This window comes from Schistocerca nitens, chromosome 2 (genome assembly GCF_023898315.1).
Source record: "Schistocerca nitens isolate TAMUIC-IGC-003100 chromosome 2, iqSchNite1.1, whole genome shotgun sequence".
Lineage (NCBI taxonomy): Eukaryota > Metazoa > Arthropoda > Insecta > Orthoptera > Acrididae > Schistocerca > Schistocerca nitens.
In genome coordinates, this window is record NC_064615.1 from 491630645 (window position 1) to 491650740 (window position 20096).

A 20096-nucleotide genomic window follows, 5' to 3' on the forward strand; every position below is an offset into this window, starting at 1 on the left:
ATGTGGTGTTAAAGGGCTATGGCAGCTGACAACCAGTACGAGTGCCTTTGCTAACAGCACATCGCCCGTGGCGCCTCTCCTTGGCTCGTGACCATATCGGTTGCACCCTAGACGGCTAGATAACAGCGGCCTGGTCAGATGAGTCCCTATTTCAGTTGGTAAGAGCTGATCAAAAATGGTTCAAATGGCTCTGAGCCCTATGGAACTTAACATCTGAGGTCATCAGTCCCATAGAACTTACAACTACTTAAACCTAACTAACTTAAGGACTTTACACACATCCATGCCCCAGGCAGGATTCGAACCTGGGACCATAGCGGTCGCGCTGTTCCAGACTGAAGCACCTAGAACCGCTCGGCCACATCGGCCGGCAAGAGCTGATCGTACGGTTCGAGTGTGGCGCAGACCTTACAGTCATCGACCCAAGTTGTCTACAAAGCGCTATGGAAGCTGTTGGAGGCTTCAGAATATTGTGGTTATATTTACATGGAACGGACTGGGACCTCTGGTCCAAATGAACCGACCATTGCCTGGAAATGGTTCGACGACTTTGCGACCATTTGCAGCCATTCATCGACTTAATGTTCCCAAACAACGATGGGAATTTTATGGATGGCGATGCGGCATGTCACTGGGTCACAATTGTTCGCGAGTGCTTTGGAAACATTTTGGAAAATTCGAGCGAATGATTTGACCAGCCAGATCGTTCGACGTGAATCCCAGCGAATATTTATGGTTTATAATAGAGAGGTCAGTTGGCGAAGAAAATCCTGCACCGGCAACACTTTCGCAGTTATGGACGGCTATAGATGCAGCATGGCTCACCACTTCTTCAGGGCACTTCCAACGATTTGTTGAATCCATGCCACATCGAGTAGCTGCACTATGCTGGCCAAACGGAGATCCGACGCGATATTAGGAGGTATATCATGATTTTTGTGACCTCAATGTACTATCCAAAATAAAGATGGACAAACTAAGCCCACGAAGCGAGTCTGCCCTGCAGGTTTCTTTGGACCATCTTGTCTGCGAAATGTGGAGTGCATCTGTTTCTGTAAATGCTTTGTTTAATCACGGTCAAAAATTCCCTCTTAGTAGTCAACGGCGGTACCAAGAGTTCCTATCGTATCTCCGTAAAACCGTGTTTTCATTATACTAATAAATAAAGTTTCTTTTTTCTTTATGATTGCCATTAGTTTACCATAGTATAATAAAGAAGAATCAAATAAGAAAACAATAATGCGGCTGGTACGTCTTATGTCATAGCTTGTATTCAAGTCCATGTGACTAAAGGCAATTCAGTTGTTTAGAGACTACCTGTGTCGGTTTTTTCATAGTTAACTGCTATGGCAGTATTTCGACGTAAAAAAGATAGACGTGCATAGGTAGTGCTGAAATGCAACAAACAGATAAAAATAACATTTATTTTATTAAATATCAATTTTAATTCTTTCAGTTGTTGATGATAAAACTGTGTGCTTAGTTCGCAATGAAGATATCACTGTTTGAAATAGAGCACAATCTCGATCGTCATTTTAACACCAAACACTCCAAGTACAACAGTGGACTTTCCGGGTTCGAAAGGGTGCAAAAGTCATTTCATATTACAGTTCAGCTGAAAAAGCAACAAAATATTACCTACAAAGCGAACAAAAACGACCATGCCAAGACAAAAACTTTGCTGTAGCATATAATTTCAAATCAGGGAACAGGATATTTGCATTCATTTGGCTCTTCAAAAAATGGATGGACAAGATCCTCTGTCCAGACAACTAGAAAGTATTCGAAGAACGATGCGATTTATAGAAGGCACAGAACCAAGAGTGCCCATACGATAATTTCTAGCGGGAGGGGGAGGCAAAACCTGGGGGGCAAGGAGTATTTTTAATATCCAGGAAGACAAATGACGACTTTGAAGTAGCCATTAAAAACGTCCTTTTCCGACCGCGTAAAATAACTGCGAAATATCGGCTTTTCAGTCATTTTCTTGAAAGAAAAACACGTGACGGTACTACATTTCTTTATTTTCTCTGAGAGCTAGAGGGAGGGGGAGGGGGCGGGACCCTTGCCCCCGGGTATGGGCGCCCTTGCACATAGCGCTATTCAAAGAACTACAATATTTTGAACATGGCTGCGCTTCAGCAGCGGTAACATCGTCCACATCGCGCATAAAACTGCAATTCAGAATTATGTCCAAAAAAATCTTTTTATGCGCGTTATATTGACAATATTATCATTGCGTTTGACGGTAATGATAAGTCAGCACTTCTTTTTAATACGTTCAATGACTTTCATGAGAAAAATGCGAACTAAGTTTTCTCGATTTAACAATTTTGGTAGTAAATAATCCTGTCAGTTTTAACATCTTCCGTAAGGAAACGTAATCATAAGGCTTCCACTCATCCAGAAGCGCATAAACTAGAGTTTTTTTTAAATTCTGCCACGCACTGGACTTCTTTATCGTCTGCCAATCAGCAAAATGAGCTAAATCTGACTAAGTCCATCGCAGTCAACAACGGATATGACCAGGGCATGGTAGATTACGTGCGCAATAAGAAACCCTCTCAAAAATGCTGGACTTTGAGCAGCAATCCCTCTTTTTCAACTAACAAAGGTGCTAGTCGGTTCATATCTATCCAATTTCTGGGAAATGTTTCTTACTGGATTAAGCGTATTCTGGTGAATAATTACAGCTGTAACATTTCCGTCTCCACAGACAACAGTTTAAAGAAAAATCTTCTATACAGGGTGTTACAAAAAGGAACGGCCAAACTTTCAGGAAACATTCCTCACACACAAATAAAGAAAAGATGTTATGTGGACATGTGTCCGGAAACGCTTAATTTCCATGCTAGAGCTCATTTTAGTTTCGTCAGTATGTACTGTACTTCCTCGATTCACCGCCAGTTGGCCCAATTGAAGGAAGGTAATGTTGACTTCGGTGCTTGTGTTGACATGCGGCTCATTGCTCTACAGTACTAGCATCAAGCACATCAGTACATGGCATCAACAGGTTAGTGTTCATCACGAACGTCGTTTTGCAGTCAGTGCAATGTTTACAAATGCGGAGTTGGCAGATGCCCATTTGATGTATGGATTAGCACGGGGAAATAGGCGTGGCGCGGTAAGTTTGTATCGAGGCAGATTTGCAGAACGAAGGTGTCCCGACAGGAAGACGTTCGAAGCAATTGATCGGCGTCTTAGAGAGCAAGGAACATTCCAGCCTATGACTCGCGACTGGGGAACACCTAGAACGACGAGGACACCTGCAATGGACGAGGCAATTCTTCGTGCAGTTGACGATAACCCTAATGTCCGCGTCAGAGAAGTTGCTGCTGTACAAGGTAACGTTGACCACGTCACTGTATGGAGAGTGCTACGGGAGAACCAGTAGCTTCCGTTCCATGTACAGCGTGTGCAGGCACTATCAGCAGCTGATTGGCCTCCACGGGTACACTTCTGCGAATGGTTGATCCAACAATGTGTCAATCCTCATTTCAGTGCAAATGTTCTCTTTACAGATGAGGCTTCATTCCAACGTGATCAAATTGTAAATTTTCACAATCAACATGTGTGGGCTGACGAGAATCCGCACTCAGTTTTGCAATCACGTCATCAACACAGATTTTCTGTGAACGTTTGGGCAGGCATTGTTGGTGATGTCTTGATTGGGCTCCATGTTCTTCCACCTACGCTCAATGGAGCACGTTATCATAATTTCATATGGGATACTCTACCTGTGCTGCTAGAACGTGTGCCTTTACGAGTACGACACAACATGTGGTTCATGCACGATGGAGCTCCTGCACATTTCAGTCGAGGTGTTCGTACGCTTCTCAACAACAGATTCGGTGACCGATGGATTGGTAGAGGCGGACCAATTCCATGGCCTCCACGCTCTCCTGACCTCAACCCTCTTGACTTTCATTTATGGGGGCATTTGAAAGCTCTTGTCTACGCAACCCCGGTACCAAATGTAGAGACTCTTCGTGCTCGTATTGTGGACGGCTGTGATACAATACCCCATTCTCCAGGGCTGCATCAGCGCATCAGGGATTCCATGCGACGGAGGGTGGATGCATGTATCCTCGCTAACGGAGGACATTTTGAACATTTCCTGTAACAAAGTGTTTGAAGTCACGCTGGTACGTTCTGTTGCTGTGTGTTTCCATTCCATGATTAATGTGATTTGAAGAGAAGTAATTAAATGAGCTCTGACATGGAAAGTAAGCGTTTCCGGACACATGTCCACATAACCTATTTTCTTTCTTTGTGTATGAGGAATGTTTCCTGAAAGTTTGACCGTACCTTTTTGTAACACCCTGTATACAGTGGAAAATCCTGGTGATTGGTTTTCCAATTCAGTTGTCTATAAACTGACCTGCAGTTTTGTCTATACTATTAGATCGGTCAAACAGGGATAGCTGTGAAGACAAGATATAAAGAGCATTTGCTGCTAAAAAAGGAGTGGATGTACATAGTTCTACGTTTGCCGAACACTTGCTGATTGCTAACTACATAACGAAAAATTCGAAGGATACAGTTATTTTCCAGAAAGGAATCTAACTGGCAAATTGCATCTTCGAGAAGAACTAGAGGTATTTAAACATATAGAGTTCAGAGACGAAAATTTAATGCATATTGTTTACAGGCAATTTTTTGAGGAATTCAAAACAATATTGTGGATAAAATCTTCATATGGTTGCCGGTAGCCTTTGTGAGTTGCTCATTCCTCAACATTCTAACATGCATTATTTGTGCATACGTGTTGCTTTCCCCTGTGTCATATTTTGTGAAGAAACTGATATTATCCACTCTTGTTAGTATGTTCTTCGCTATACGATGACCCATGTACTTATCTCTTTCATCGTCACGTAGTTTTATTACAGCGCGTTTACGCATTACCTTTATTACTGTTCGTACAATAATTTACTCGTTGTCTTTTACTGAAGCGCCAAAGAAACTTGTATAGGCTTGTGTATTCAAATACAGACATATGTAAATAGGCAGAATACGGCGCAGCGGTCAGCAACACCTATATAAGATAGCAAGTGTCTCGTGCAGGTGTTATATCGGTTACTGTTGCTACAATGGCAGGTTATCAAGATTTAAGTGAGTTTGAACGTGGTGTTGTAGTCGGCGTACGAGCGATGGGACACAGCATCTCCCATGTAGCTATGAAGTGGGGATTTTACCGTACGACCCTTTCACGAGTATACTGTGAATATCGGGAATCAGGTAAAACATCAAATCTCCAACATCATTGCCGCTGGAAAAAGTGTCTGCAAGAACGGTACCAACGACAACTGAAGAGATGGCTTGGCTCTGAGCACTATGGGACTCAACATCGGAGGTCATCAGTCCCCTAGAACTTAGAACTACTTAAACCTAACTAACCTAAGGACATCACACACACCCATGCGCGAGGCAGGATTCGAACCTGCGACCGTAGCGGTCGCGCGGTTCCAGACTGAAGCGCCTAGAACCGCTCGGCCACACCGGCCGGCGACTGAAGAGAAACTTTCAACGTGACAGAAGTGCAACCCTTCCGCAGATTGCTCCAGATTTCAATGCTGGGCCATCAATAAATGTCAGCGTGCGGACCATTCAGCGAAACATCATCGATAGGGCATTCTGAACCGAAGGCTCACTCGTGTACCCTTGATGACTGCATGACACAAAGCTTTACGCCTCACCTGGGCTCGTCAGCACTGACATTGGGCTGTTGATGAGTGGAAACATGTTGCTTGGTCGGACGAGTCTACTTTCAAATTATATATCCCGGATAGACGTGTACGGGTATGGAGAGAATCTCATGAATCCATGGACCCTGCATGTCAGCAGAGGACTGTTCAAGCTAGTGGAGCCTCTGTAATGGTGTCGTCGTGTGCAGCTGGAGTGACCGGGACCTCTGACAAGTCTAGATACGACTCTGGCAGGTGACAAAGCATATGTTCGGTCATTGGTATCCTTTCATGTCCATTGTGCATTCCGACGGACTTGGGCAATTCCAGCAGGACAATGCGACACTCCACACGTCCAGGATTGCTGCAGAGTGGCTCCAGGAACACTCTTCTGAATTGAAACACTTCCGCTGGCCACCAAACTCCCTATAAACGAACATTATTGAGCATATCTGGGATGCGTTGGAACGTGCTGTTCAGAAGAGATCTCCTCCCCCTCGTATTCTTACAGATTTATGGACAGCCCTGCAGGATTCATGGTGTCAGTTCCTCCAGCACTACTTCAGATGTTAATCGAGTCCGTGCCACGTCGTGTTGCGGCACTTCTGCGTGCTCGCGGAGGCCCTACACGATATTAGGCAGGTGTACCAGTTTCTTTTGGCTCTTCAGTGTATAAGGGCTTTAATGTAAGTTCGCAGATTTTACTTTACAATAGGGTCCTTTAACATTCTTTATTTGACTCTATTCTCCCCGGCTGGCCGTTGTGGCCGAGCGGTTCTAGGGGCTTCACTCTGGAACCGCGCTGCTGCTACGGTCGCAGGTTCGAATCCTGCCTCGGGCATGGATGTGTGTGCTGTCCTTAGGTTAGTTAGGTTTAAGTAGTTTTAAGTCTAGGGGACTGATGACCTCAGATATTAAGTCCCATAGTGCTTAGAGCCATTTGAACCATTTTCTATTCTCCCACTCCTCCTCTCCTCCGACAATGCATTTCCACTTACTGACCGTTTAATGCCACAAACGTACTTCGATCTCGGCCCATGCGCCACCAGGCTTGACTTCCTGATGTTGACGCTCACTGTTTCCTGGTAGTAAGCGTGCAACTCATATCATGACCTCAATTTATTTTGATTGGTTTTGTTTTTGAATTTTAACTATTTTTACTTGACAAGCCCTGATAATAGGGGCGAATATATTTTCTAATGTATGCTACTGTGTGTGCTGACAGCACATTTTCATTGCACAAATGTCAGATCGCTTCCTTATTTGGATTTCCAATGTAAAATTTTGTCAGTACGAGCTTTATACTTTTACACCATATTTGGTATGTAGGACATCCGCAAATGAGAGGCATGATAATTAATTTAGAGAGATCAGCTTTAATTGCACTAATATTTAACTAAACAATGACCGGTTTCGAGATTTTAAACACCAACCTCTACTTTGTGGAGGGCCACGCTGGAGCTCTGGAATCGCTTCCAGACCTCCGGCGTGGCCCTCCACACTATAGTGATTGGCTTTGATACCACAGTGGTGGACAGTTTCCGCTAACGTGCAGTGACCGGAACTCTTGCACTGACTGGCCCGACCGCATATCATGTTTTACCAAATACTATAATTTCATACACCTGAAGATGAGATTTTAAAAACTCGAACCTGGTCGAGGTTCAAACAAATATTAGCAGAACTGAAGTGAATCTCTCGTAATTAATTTTTATACCTTTAGTTATGTTTTATGATATACGTTATATCCCCACATCTTTGTGAGGATCTGTTCTCTGAGTGACCCATATTTTTGGCATATATGTCTCCGCGTTTGTAGTTAATGCTGTTACATTGCCTTCGAGTTCCATGTCTTTCTGAAGATGGGTTTACATCCGTCGTAACCATGGTAAAAGTTTGAATAAAACCATCTTTGATTGCAACTGGTTGGCCGTTTTGGATTCGTTTACTTACTATTGAAAGATTCATATAATACGTTGTTCTTTATAACTGCTTGTTGATTAAATTAATATTTACAATACCACAAGAAGAAACTGATTAATGCCATTAAATGATTAATGCCATAAAATTGCCTGTTATTCAGGAATGCTCATTTTCAGGAAGTTACCAGCTAATATAAAATGTTTAGCTACTAAGGGCAGTGCCAAATGAAATATCGGTGACCAACTTCTTCCATATCAGCAAACAATTCCTTTTCTTTTAGTTTGGAGATGCCTGTCAGTCAAAAATGTTCAAATGTTTGTGAATTGCCGGCTGGGGTGGCCGAGCGATTCCAGAAACTACAGTCTGGAACCGCGCGACCGCTACTGTCGCAGGTTCGAATCCTGCCTCGGGCATGGATGTGTGTCATGTCCTCAGAAGTTAAGTCCCATATTGCTCAGAGCCATTTTTTTTTTTTTTGTGAATTTCTAAGGGACAAAACTGCTGATGTTATCGGTCCCTAAACGTACATACTACTTTAACTTACGCTAAGAACAACACACACACCCTTGCCCGAGGGAGGACTCGAACCTCCGGCGGGAGGGGCCACGCAATCCGTGACATGGCGCCTCAAACCGCGCGGCCACTGAGCGTGGGCTGTCGGTCGCAGTGTAGGGATTATTTTAAAAACTTTAGTGTGATTAAATGTATATGTTTATTCCAATCTTTCCAATAATTTCTAAATGGAAAAGGTGTTTAATTTATTCCACACCATTCCTTGAAATTCAGTTAGCTTAAGATATTAATTAGTGTGTAAAACAGGCATCCAAAGTTCTTACTCTGACATGTCCCATACTCACTATCAGGACTGAGCACATTTGTACTACAGGCGTGTCGCCCAACTAACCCCAACATGAAGGCTGTTTCAAAAGAAATATTAGCCTACAGAAATCAATATCAATGTATTTTTTTAAGTTTGGAATTGCGCTTGAGCCACCTGACCGCTGGGTTGATTTACTTGATGGCGACCACTCGACCTGTCCTGCTAAATTTCCGACAATGTTATCCACGTTATCTCCATAAGAGTTTCGTTTTTGGACTTGGTTAAGGATAGAACTGTGCAGGTGAATATAGTAGCAGTTGTTCAGATTGGAGAAAGGTGTAGACACCAGCAGCGATCGGAATCGCAGTTATCTGTCTACAAAAGCCTAAATTGCGTTAGATTTAGTGACTGCAGTAGTGTAAATAACTTGTAAATGAAAATTGATACTACAACACAAATTAAGGTTTGATAATTTACTACCACTTGTTCTCATTCGTGAGGGTTTAAAAGACATGTATCTAGGAAACCAACGAGAATAAAGCCTATGTTTACAATAACATGTTTTCTGTGCAAAACTTTACATAACGTCTTGAAATGCTCTGTATAAAGATACACAAACGTAGTGGATTAATACAAATGTTTACTTACATCGAATGCTTTCCATTTTCTAAAGTATCGAAACCATCTGTGTCGCACAATTCATACGCGCACTAAGTCTGCCGATCGTAAGATTGTCAAGAAACTCTCATCAGTAACCTTCCATCGATTAGGCGCCTGTGGGAAATTGTGCGAGTGTTCTTTATAGTCTCATTTAAGTAACGACGCCTTATTATCAACACTACCACGGATAATATGCTGGCTATAGCCGCAAATGTGCCCCGCGATTCCAAATAACAAAGCTACAAAGCTTTACCTGTTTAAAAAAAAGCAAGAAAAAAAGAAATTTTGCTACATTGGACGTGTATCTTATTAATTTGAGACGTGAAGTGATGGTCGTTAATTGATACTGGTGGTCTTTCTCGTTCATTCTTCCGTCTACATATACTGCAGCTTACTTCCTGCTTGAAACAGAGCAGTGCAAATTTGTTCCTTATGTATTATTCAGATATTCCATTTGTTGCTCAGCAGTGGTCAAATGGGAAAATGGTAAACTGAAACTGACATAGCCCGTAATGAATATGTCTACGTGTTAGCAATCTGTTCGATACAACGATTTCAGAGCAATGAAGGCAGTCTTATGTAGGTACTTACTGTCGAGAGGGCTTTAGCATCACAGGCGTCCTAAGGAGGCAGCTGACACGTCTATTATTCTTCCCACAACAAATATGTAGAAACAAACGATACATACATTTTTTTGAGTAGCATTGTAGTACTCGTTAATAGTGATAATAGTGACGCCGGCATACCAATCGAACAATACACACAAAGAAAAAAAAAAAAAGATCCAATACGAAGGACTTATTCGAATGGGACGGAAATGGATAGATGAGATGTACATGTCCCGGCAAACGAATGATTACAATTTCAGAAAAAAATGGTGACTTATTCGAGAGAAATAGCTTCACAAACTGACCAAGTCAAAATGCGTTGGTTCACCTCTGGCCCTTATACCGGAAATTATTGGGTTTGGCATTGATTGACGGAGTTGTTGGATGTGCTCCTGACGGATATCGTGCCAAATTCCGCCCAACTCATGCGTGAAATCGCCAGAGTCCCGTGCTGGTTGGATGGCCCTGCGCGTAGTGGTTCTTACGTTCTCATCTGGGGAGAGGTCCAGCGACCTTGCTGGCCAAGGTAGGGTTTGGCAAGTACGAAGGCAAGCAGTACAAGCTCTCACCGTGCCCGGGCATGCATTAACTTGCTGAAATGTAAGTCCAGGATGGATTACCATGAAAGGTAACAAAATAGGATGTAAAATATCGTTGACATACCGCTGTGCTGTAAGGATGCTGGCAGTGACAACCCAAAGGGTACTGCTATGAAAAGACATGGCAACCCAAAACCGTCACTCCTGGTCTCTGTTGGTCCATCACGGCCAGGGGACATCGGCTGGTAAGAACTTTTCAGTGTCAATGAACTTCATTACAGCCATGAACTTTAAGATATTTTATTTTATTCTGAAAGCAACCAGTTTCGGTAAATCATTTTGCCATCTTCAGCCCTAATACGCTTTTATCCAAATAAACGAACTTACCGTATAGCGCCGTAAAACACTGGATATCGTGAATTCCTGTCGTTATACAAATGCTTCATATTAATACGTGACAATTTCCGAAACTGTTTGCTTTCAGAATAAAATAAAATATCTTAAAGTATATGGCTGTTGGTGAAGTTCATTGACATTGAAAATTCACTCCTTGTTGTCGGGCCATATGGCGGTCGATAGCCTGGCTGGTATCCAGACACTTCTTCACTGGTCATCGGGGCTCAGTTTGAAGCGGGACTCATCACTGATGATGATTTTACTTCAGTCAATGGAATTCCATTTACCTTTCTGGCAACAGTATACATAAGTATCAGAATAATTTGGTCTTTGAAACTTGGCAACTTTGTCTGATACTGTTCCTCGGCAGTGTTTTTTTCACTGACAATATAAAGCAGCAGTGTGGCTCGGTGGCTAGGTACGGAATTGTCAGGCTGTAAAACTCAAGGTCTGGAGTTCAATCGACTGTCAGTCCCAGGATTCTTTTTGTAACTAGTTGTTTATTTCAGTTCGGGCAATGCATTGTGTATACTATCTCATTAAAAGTCCTATGTAATGAAAAACAGACCACTAGCTGTCACAGGAGGAGAACCTGCCAATACAAATGGAGATGTGTATTTTCTTGTCAGTAGAGAAGCAGTGTCAGGAAAATGGGTGGGTCAGGGGAGCTCAGTGACTTTGGACGTGGCCTAACCATAGGCGATCGTGTGAGACCCAACGCGCTTTATTTGTTCATGAGACCCAGAAAATATTAGATACAGGCTCCCAGTAGATGCTATTTTCCTTGACTTCCGGAAGGCGTTCGATACTGTTCCGCACTGTCGCCTGATAAACAAAGTAAGAGCCTACGGAATATCAGACCAGCTGTGTGGCTGGATTGAAGAGTTTTTAGCAAACAGAACACAGCATGTTGATCTCAATGGAGAAACGTCTACAGACGTTAAAATAACCTCTGGCGTGCCACAGGGGAGTGTTATGGGACCATTGCTTTTCACAGTATATATAAATGACCTAGTAGATAGTGTCGGAAGTTCCATGCGGCTTTCCGCGGATGATGCTGTAGTATACAGAGAAGTTGCAGCATTAGAAAATTGTAGCGAAATGCAGGAAGATCTGCAGCGGATAGGCACTTGGTGCAGGGAGTGGCAACTGACCCTTAACATAGACAAATGTAATGTATTGCGAATACATAGAAAGAAGGATCCTTCATTGTATGATTATATGATAGCGGAACAAACACTGGTAGCAGTTACTTCTGTAAAATATCTAGGAGTTTGCGTGCGGAACGATTTGAAGTGGAATGATCATATAAAATTAATTGTTGGTAAGGCGGGTACCAGGTTGAGATTCATTGGGAGAGTCCTTAGAAGATGTAGTCCATCAACAAAGGAGGTGGCTTACAAAACACTCGTTCGACCTATACTTGAGTATTGCTCAACAGTGTGGTATCCGTACCAGATCGGGTTGACGGAGGAGATAAGATCCAAAAAAGAGCGGCGCGTTTCGTCACAGGGTTATTTGGTAACCGTGATAGCGTTACGGAGATGTTTAGCAAACTCAAGTGGCAGACTCTGCAAGAGAGGCGCTCTGCATCGCGGTGTAGCTTGCTCGCCAGGTTTCGAGAGGGTGCGTTTCTGGATGAGATATCGAATATATTGCTTCCCCCTACTTATATCTCCCGAGGAGATCACGAATGTAAAATTAGAGAGATTCGAGCGCGCACGGAGGCTTTCAGACAGTCGTTCTTTCCGCGAACCATACGCGACTGGAACAGAAAATGGAGTTAATGACAGTGGCACGTAAAGTGCCCTCCGCCACACACCGTTGAGTGGCTTGCGGAGTATAAATGTAGAATGTAGATGTAGATGTCGCCTGAATAATAGGTACATCAGGGCCTTTCAAAAGCTGTTGATGATATAATTGTGAAGTGGAAACAGAAAGGAACAACCGCAGCTAAATCAAGACCAGGTAGACCTCATCTCCTGATGGACAGAGACCGTCGAACATTGCGGAGGGTGATTGTAAAAAAATGCAACATATTAGCTGAAGGAATCACTAGTGAGTTCCAAAGTGCTACCAGCAGTCCATCTATCACAAAGTCTGTGCGTAGAGAGGAAAAAAGGAAGGGGGTAAAATGGTTGAGCAGCTCCTCATAAGCCACACATTTCTGTGGTCATTTCTCAGTGATGCTTCGGGTCATGCAAAGAGCGACACCATAGGAGAGTGGATGACTGGAAACGAGTGATTCGGAATGCTGAATGCGGCAATCCGATAGGAGGGTTTAGGTTTAGCGAATGCCAGGAGAACGCTGCCGGTCATCATGTGCAGTGGCAACAGTAAGGTACAGGGAGTGGCTGTTGCGGTATGGCAGAGTTTTTTGTGTACTGCTCTAGTCCCCTTATTCTGCTTAAGAGTGCACTAAAACAGAAAGGACGTGGACACATTTTACAGTATTGCGCACCGCATACATCGAGGAAAAGTTCAGGGACGATGATTATTTGTATTTGTGTGACAATACACCACGTCATAAAGCAGGATCTGTGGGGAAACGGTTTGTGGACAATAACATTTCTAAAATGGAATGCCCTGCCCACAGTCTCAAACTGAACCCAATGGAAGTGTCCGAGATGGCTACTTTCTCTGATTTCGGCGGTTGAGGAAGACTGAGCTGCCATTCATGCACTTACATTGAGACACCATATTGATAATGTCCCCAGCAGACGTCATAAAGGGGAAGGGTGGACACATCCCTTATTTATGTCCGCAAATAGGTATCTCGATACTTTTGATCGGACAGTATATGTAAATATGCCATATTGCACAGTTTTTCCGAGATTACATTAAACGTTATTTCCTCTTTTAAGGGGCTCGGTTAATCAGTTCAAAGGTCGCAGGAAATCAAGGTTTTCGCACACTTTATAGCTGAACACCATCTGAAAAAGGGATACGAGGAGGAAGGATGGAAATAATAGCGCTCCATCCACGCTCGATGGGGTAGCTATAGCGGAATAATTGAAGTAGATGCGAGTGGAAACGTCTGGGATTAGAGTGGAAACGTCTAAGACTAGACGATCTGTCCGCCAGTGGACTAAAATGTGAAACTGTACTTTAAGGGTAAAGCTTTCCTTAACTGGAAGGTTGATTTGAACTCTGCAAGACGTTCTGTGATAAAGTGTACAAAAACCGAAATTCTCGACAATAATGTGGCCGAGAGAGAGGAGCAATTAAGAAATTTTTTCTGTTTGATCTTCGACGATTGTAAAAGCATTTGCGCAGACTTTTGGAATCAAAGTAAGTACAGATTTCTAGTTATTAACAAAACACATAATTTGGTGAGGGCAGAATGAGAATTCACAGAAATTTATCCGGGGGGGGGGGGGGGGGGGATGAAAAGGCAAGCCTCTAAAACTGCCACATTTCATATAAATGAGTTGATCAGTTTCGATATGTTGTAAGATGCCAACCAGGTAGTAAGCCTTATGGCTGCTTTCATGATCTGTACCAGTTGGACCGAACGAGAGACTGGTCGCTGCCCATACACCCAGAAACAGGAATCAGTCTGTCGCACGACAGATTGAATGATATGAATAAAGTGGCCCTCATAAATGAGTTCTGGAGTTTGTTTACAAGAAGCCTTAGAGATTTAATTAATTAGAAGGAGGTTAATCAAAATACTTAATTTAGCGTCTTGGCCAAACCTAAGATCAATTTATTACAATTGTTCCTCGTAAGCAAATACATAAACAGGAAAGCAATAATTAAACGTTAATATAAGTGATATTTTACACGTGTGAAGAACAGTGAAAAGCACTTAAATCAGACGGAAGTTGGTTTACCAATCTCTGCAAAGAACAAATGAGATGGAAGTAACTATTGTGTCATCAGATCATTCTCAGGAATACCTGTGTGCAGTGACTGGCCTGCTCGTACTAGAAAGATTTGTGAAATTGTCGTGCAAATGTCGAACTCTGTTCAGTCATGGCTGAGCCCTTGAATCCCTAAGCTGATTTAAAGTCACGGAACCCTGAAAAGTAGCGTGCCATTTGACCTGTCTCTTTTCATAATTATTTATCTCTTCACTATCATTATTTGGTTGTACAACGAGAGTGGCTAGCAGGGGTTTACACAGGATGGATTTGAGATCAAGTTATTATGTGATTCCCTTTCATGCAGCGGTCGGCCAAGCAATATTTATTTCTCGGTTTAGCTTGGTGCTGGGAACTTTTTTTTCTAAATCTGGAGGAGAGCCATGAACTCGGTGAGCACTGAAGATGGGGCACCTGACTGTGCGGCGGAAGGCGGCTTGATGAAAGCACCTCTCCAGAGTCCATCTGGGAATTTGCAGACCAGTGTCCGGGACAGTGACCGTGGACACGCCAGACTCCCTGCTTCGTGTGAAATAGTACTCGCTCCGGGGCACGAAATGGCGTGCGTCTGAAGTTACGGCGATGTGACGCATTTGCTCCTGTGATAACACCTGCCGACTATGGATAATTTCCGTGAATGGCTAAAACAGAGTAAGAGTGTCGGCAGTGCTGGGACTGTGAGGGACTATCCTCTCACCCAGCCTCCTACTTTCCTAGAAAATTAACGTATGGCACTAATTGATCAACTGCCTTGTGACATCAAATGGATGTAGGAGATTATGAGTGGCTGTCGCAATTTTGGGAGGTAAAGCAACAGAAGGTGGTTATAGAACAAAAGAAAAAACGAGATATATCTACATACATACTCCGCAATCCACCATACGGTGCGTGGCGGAGGGTACCTCGTACCGCAACTAGCATCTTCTCTCCCTGTTCCACTCCCAAACAGAACGAGGGAAAAATGACTGCCTCTGTACGAGCCCTAATCTCTTTTATCTTATCTTTGTGGTATTTCCGCGAAATGTAAGTTGGCGGCAGTAAAATTGTACTGCAGTCAGCCTCAAATGCTGGTTCTCTAAATTTCCTCAGTAGCGATTCACGAAAAGAACGCCTCCTTTCCTCTAGAGACCCCCACCCGAGTTCTTGAAGCATTTCCTGAAGCATTTCCTTAACACTCGCGTGATGATCAAACCTAACAGTAACAAATCTAGCAGCCCGCCTCTGCATTGCTTCTATGTCCTCCCTCAATCCGACCTGATAGGGATCCCAAACGCTCGAGCAGTACTCAAGAATAGATCGTATTAGTGTTTTATAAGCGGTCTCCTTTACAGATGAACCACATCTTCCCAAAATTCTACCAATGAAGCGAAGACTACTATCCGCCTTCCCCACAACTGCCATTACATGCTTGTCCCACTTCATATCGCTCTGCAATGTTTCGCCCAAATATTTAATCGACGTGACTGCGTCAAGCGCTACACTACTAATGGAGTATTCAAACATTACGGGATTCTTTTTCATATTCATCTGCATTAATTTACATTTATTTATATTTAGAGTTAGCTGCCATTCTTTACACCAATCACAAATCCTGTCCAAGTCATGTTGTATCCTCCTACAGTCACTCAACGACGACACCTTCCCGTAGACCACAGCATCAACAGCAAACAGCCGCACATTGCTATCCACCCTACCCAAAAGATCATTTATGTAGATAGAAAACAGCAGCGGACCTACCACACTTCCCTGGGGCACTCCAGATGATACCCTCACCTCTGATGAACACTCACCATCGAGGACAACGTACTGGGTTCTATTACTTAAGAAGTCTTCGAGCCACTCACATATTTGGGAACCAAGCCCATATGCTCGTACCTTAGTTAGGAGTCTGCAGTGGGGCACCGAGTCAAACGCTTTCCGGAAGTCAAGGAATATGGCATGTCTGATACCCTTCATCCATGGTTCGCAAGATATCATGTGAAAAAAGGGCGAGTTGCGTTTCGCAGGAGCGATGCTTTCTAAAGCCGTGCTGATGCATGGACAGCAACTTCTCTGTCTCAAGGAAATTCATTATATTAGAACTGAGAATATGTTCGAGAATCCTGCAACAAACCGATGTTAAGGATATTGGTCTATAATTTTGAGGATCCGTCCTTCTACCCTTCTTATATATTCCAGGACGTCAGAGAGGAGACATCTTCACGAGAGCATATCGTGCAGTGTGGGGTCCAGTTCCATCATCCGACCACAACAGCAGATATGGGGAGTTCCTCCACACCATCAAGAATGTCACATTGTGACAAATGCTATGGTAGTTCAGAGATAGGATCAGATCAGGTGTTAGGACATGCATTTGCAGCCTTTCAGCAGACTCGTAAGTTCTGTAGCTTTCTTATCACCATAGCTTCAACTAACAGGTGATCAGACACTGCAGGCAATGAAAAGGGCAGATTAGCTTTCGGAATCATTTTATTGATTTTATTGGAATGTACAAGCTGCTAATTCTGTTCCCCTCCCGTAATTTTGCAAATTATTAGCTTCAACAGAACTTGCTCTTATTTCTCTTATTTATTAGTGACTTTACCAAACATGCACAGTAAAATTTTGTGTTTCATTACATTGCACATATTGCACATGAAAAACCTGACATTGTCACTACCATTAAAATAAGAACACTGCAGTGGGCAGGACACGTGGTCAGAATGGAGGAATACAGAACACGTAAGAAGATTTTTGATGGCAAGGCTGGAGGCAGACGACGGAAGAGACGACACAGAAAGAGATGGGTGGACGTAATTGAATAAGACATGAAAAAGCTGGGTGTCAGAGGCTAGAGACGGAAAACCATGGACTGGATGGACTGGTAAGGTATTGTGATTGAGGCCAAGGCCCTACAAGGGCTGTAGAGCTGAGGAGTAAGTAAGTAACCACATGTCTTGCTTTCATCATAATAAACCAACTAGTTAAATTTGTATCTGACTCTTATTCCATTAATGAGCAATACCCTCATCATCTGCATTAAATCGAAGAGCTTACGGTTATGTCTGGACGAGGACCAAGTCTGACTGAGTTAGCATTCCACTCAAACAAGTGAGCCTTTGCATAATTTGGCGATCCTGTCAGGACTGACCTGTTATGATCTTCTGATGCACAGTCAGGCCACCATGATTATTCTCAGAGTATCCAGCAATTAAGAAAATTGAGCCAGGATCATTAACAAATTAAGACATAGTCATATAGAAGATTACTTCTCATTTGTTGTGAATTTTTTGAAGTTTTAGTTGTTTTCAGTAATTTCAAATCTCTGGCACTATAGTTAATACCTGTATTATTTCATTGGTCTTCGTGTGATTTCGTGGAATCTGCTCCATATGAGTTGATCAGTATCACTATCAGCATTGACAAAATTTTGGAAGATTTTGTATGTCATTAGCATGAACAGGAAACAGTAGTGGTGTGAGACATTTTGTTCACAAAAGCTATAAAGTTCAGTAATGTTGTCTTGTATTTAGAATGAATGTTAAATGCGCAGCAAGGCATGATCAAAAGAGAACAAGAGCAAAATATAGCGGTATAAACCATGACCAGGCTCAAGATAGGATTGTTCAGGGGTTGGCAGAACACTTAGAATTTCTAACGGACAGGAACGACAAAATTTCAGCTAATGATTTCGGAATTTTGAGTGACGAGGAAGGCCAAAAGGCTCATAGCATCTGCAGTTATGAAGTTGATGATGTCACTTCGCAACATGTCAGGACAATGGTAACTATCTCAAACTATGAGGACCAATACAGGAGTACATCAGCCAGAACAACGGAACCAAGTAATGAAATTAGTTCACACTCTTCATCACCCATCAAGCAATCAGAAAATACATGCAAAACGTCGAGTATACTCGAATTCTTAAATAAAATCAATAAAAAAGCAGAGGGCGCTCGCAAGGAAGTATGTAAAGAAGCAGAAAACGCACGAAAAGTAGCAGAAAAAAGGGTAGGAGAAATAATGAAGCAGATAGAAGAAACAAAGAAGGAATTAAAAGAGGAAGTAAAGATTGTGAAGGAAGAATCGAAGAAGTCTACGGTGATGGTGGAATGGGCCTTAAAAGTAACGGAAGATTCCATTAACATGACAAAAACGTCACCTGAAGATACGAAAAAGTAGATAGAAGAATCCTGAGGAGGAGTGGAGGAGGTATACAAGGGAATTTGACAAAAATGAACAGATCCAGCTTATACAACATGAGCAAACGACATTACGAGAACGTGTAGAGCAGATTAAAGAAAACACTGAATCGCAAATTAGGGAGACCACAAAATAATTATCGAACCAAAACTATGAACTACTAAAAGAACAGGTACGCAAGGCAAGCGTGGCTTCGGACGTCTCCATTCTGATAACAACACGAGACACGAATAGTTCTGTCACTGCTGGAGTTGGAGAATATACATGAAAGTTGAATACAATAGTTGCAGAAAAGATGCGCTGAGACCGACAGAGGTCGCAAGAGGCTTCAAGTGTGTGTAGAGAAAGCATTGGGAAGAGAAGCAGCCATAGGTGAGACAAATAATTGTACATGACTACGTAAATCTGAAGATAGGCTAGGAACAGTGCAAAGTCCACTGCTCAGACAGCAAAAGGACATGCAAACAGATAATAATAATAATAATAATAATAATAATAGCTTTATTCAACATCGAATGGTACACTGCACATGTACAAAGAAACAGTAATGATTAAAAGTTATTTGTACAATACACAAGACACATTCTTCTGAATACGTCATGAATTTACAACAAAATTACAATAAGATGTTTACTGATTTCTATTCACATAATTTCACGAAGCATTTGTTGTTCTTCATATAAGATGTTTCAGGTTAATTGTAGGAAGAGCCATGACTGCACTAGGCAGTGCATTAGCTAATTTTATACCTGCGTACTGAGGCCCCCTTTCATAAAGTGCTGTTCTGTGGCTGCTAATGTAAAATCTTTCTTTATTTCTAGTATTGTACTGGTGGAAATCTGAATAAGTGTTAGGGTGCAGTCTTTTCACAAGCAATATGGCTTTTAGAATGTATGTGTTTATAACAGTTAACACCTCCGTTTTTGGAAACAAGTTGCGACAAGATTTCCTATATTTTGCTCCACAGATTATTCTCACACCCCTTTTTTGAAGAATGAGTAGCTTATCTAGATTAGCTTTGGTCGTTGCCCCCCAAATTTCAATGCCGTAGTTCAAGTGAGAGGAGAGAAGAGCACGGTATGCAGTCTTTAGGACTACGGTGTCTCTACAGAACTTGCTAATAGTACTGATTGCAAATATATTTTTTGACAACTTCGTTGCTAGGGACTCAATGTGTGTGTCCAATTTCAGGTTGCTTTGGATTGTTATGACAAGGAATTTTACACTAGACTCTTTCTTTACCCATTCGTTGCCCATGTATAATTTAATTTCATTATTCAAACTACTTTTGTTAAACTCCATCAAACATGTTTTACTGGTGCTTACATTTAAGTGGCTTTCATTAATAAACTGAACAATTTCTTTTGTCACATTATTGCACTCAGCCTCTAGTTCATTACGTGTTCCTTTTTACATAC